Here is a 2672-nt window from a genome sequence, read left to right as displayed (position 1 = left end):
CGTCGTCGCCTTGTCAACGCCGAGACCTTCAGCTCCCTGGCGTGCATGATGAGCAGCTGCGCACCGACCGAACTGGCGTGCGCCCTCCCGACGGCGTACGAGTTCGCTCGCCTGCTCGCGGAATTCCCGGCCCTCACACGGCCGACGTTTTCTGCCGTCGCAGTGCGGCATGGGATCGAGCACCACATACCCACTACGGGCCCGCCGGTCTACGCCAGGGCCCGCCGCCTCGACCCGGCCAAGCTCGCTGTGGCAAAGGCCGAGTTCGACGCGTTGGAGCACCTCGGCATCGTGCGGCGCTCCAATAGCGCGTGGGCCTCACCACTGCACATCGTGCCAAAGCCGGGGGGCGGATGGCGCCCGTGTGGCGACTACCGCCGCCTCAACGACGCTACCACCCCCGACAGGTACCCGATCCCGCACATCCAGGACTTTTCCGCCCGTTTGGCGGGACGGGTCATATTTTCCAAAATTGACCTGATACGGGGATACCACCAGGTACCTGTCCGGGCGGCCGACGTCCCGAATACGGCCGTCATCACGCCGTTCGGCCTGTTCGAATTTTTGAGGATGCCGTTTGGCCTCAAGAACGCGGCCCAGGCGTTCCAGCGCTTAATGGACGGCGTGCTGCGCGACCTGCCATTTCTTTTCGTCTATCTGGACGACATCCTCGTCGCCAGCACGTCCCGCGCCGAGCACCTCCTCCACCTCCGAACACTGTTCGGTCGCCTCAGCGAGCACGGCTTAATTGTCAACCCGGCCAAATGCCACTTCGGCACGACGACCGTTGACTTTTTGGGCCACCGCATCACCAAGACCGGGGCCGTGCCGACCAAGGTCGAGGCCATCACCACGTTCCCGCGTCCCCGTTCCATCAAGGCCCTACAAGAGTTCCTCAGCATGGTGAATTTTTATCACCGATTCGTGCCCCGCGCTGCTCAGCTCATGCGGCCCCTTTACGAGGCCCTCCGGGGCAAGCCGGCCAAGCATGACATCGTTTGGTCCGCGGCCATGGACGCGGCCTTCGCGAGCGCAAAACTGGCCCTCGCCGACGCAACGCTGCTGGCTCACCCGGTGCTCAACGCGCCCATCGCCCTCACTACGGACGCCTCCAACTACGCGGTGGGCGCCGTCCATGAACAATGGGTGGACGGGGTTTGGCAGCCACTCGCTTTTTTCAGCCGGCAGCTGAAGCCGGCGGATGCCAAATGCCAACATTGATTTTCAGATTCTCCATGCTCTGAAGATTCCAAAAATGTACAGGTTTGCTAATCCCAAAATTTTGAAAGAAATTATATTTGTTAACATAGTGAACCTGACTATCTTCATCACTGTCCTGAGTGTCATTTTCGCAAAGGTGTCTATGCAAATGTAAACATTAATTTTTGGATTCCTCATGCTCTGAATATTCCAAAAATGTATAGTTTTGCTAATCTACCAAAATTTTGAACGAAATTATATGTTAACATAGTGAACCTGACTAACATTGGAGTTAAAGGATTTATCTGCATACGTCTGTGTATCCACATGATGTGCTAGTTTATATTGACGTGTCAAGTTTGGAAGTGATCATGGAGTGACTCAGGAATTGCAAATACTCCACATGTAATCAATTTTTGGGGGAACATTCTGACTATCCGTTCTCCTGTCCACACCCATGGTATGTTATTTGATCACAGAGAGGTTTTTACTCACCAGAAGCGACGGTGAATCATTCCCTGGGAAAATCAGTCCAACTGCGAAAGCATGTAGACGCCCCAGCTTACAATAGGGGGTCATAACCACAAACAATTTTGAAATAAAGGACAATTAAAAAAAAAATTGCAAGGTGACTTTACCCAAAAACACATCTTAATATTTTTCGCAGGTACACAAGAGCTTTGCGTTGCTGTCGTTGGGGGTCGACTTTTGAAATGTGCATTGGCCGGACAGCGGCTGGACCACACCCACATCTGTCACTTGACACCACCCACCTTACCATCGAGACAAAATATGGCCACCATCTTGGTTTTCTGGTGGGCCTAACATATTAGCCCTGAAGGCCACTGCTGATTACACACTGCCCGGGTTTATGTTATGTCAGATTTCCATTGGCTTTCTTTGGGTCGAGTGTTATTCACGGAGGGAGCCAAAAAAATCCAATGTCAAATTATAGTAAGGTTTAATCAAGACCGTCAGCACGCACGATAATCAAGCGTTACATTACCCAAATTACTTTTTTTTAAAATAGGGTTTTGTCATTTTTTGAACGGCCCCATGTTGGAATTAAACAATCCATGACGGTGTAACGAATCAGCTCGTTCTGATATAACCGTGGGGAGGGTGACATGGATAAAAGGTGTCGAGTTAATCTTTTAATATCGCACTAAATGTGTTTCCCAATTGTGCTGTTAATATTTTAAGAGTGCTTTAAATGCGTGTTTCTCAATCGGCACGTTTTCCAATCGGCCTGTTACTGGATATTGTCGCAGGTTGTGACCAGTGCGCGATCATTTTTGTTTTTCATCAATATCTGCGGAAGTTTTGGAAAACAATACAATAGTATTGAATGACCAAAAAACGATCACAGCCTTTATTCGACAAAAGCAATGCCATTTTTTCTTTATTTCCTACCAGTCTCAAATAATCTAGAAGCCAACAACCATAATGAAAGAAGAAACGAGTGCAGAAGA

Source organism: Myxine glutinosa, chromosome 1, assembly GCF_964187855.1.
Source record: "Myxine glutinosa chromosome 1, kmMyxGlut1.1, whole genome shotgun sequence".
NCBI classification, from domain to species: Eukaryota; Metazoa; Chordata; class Myxini; order Myxiniformes; family Myxinidae; genus Myxine; species Myxine glutinosa.
Note: the sequence above shows the minus strand (reverse complement) of the source record.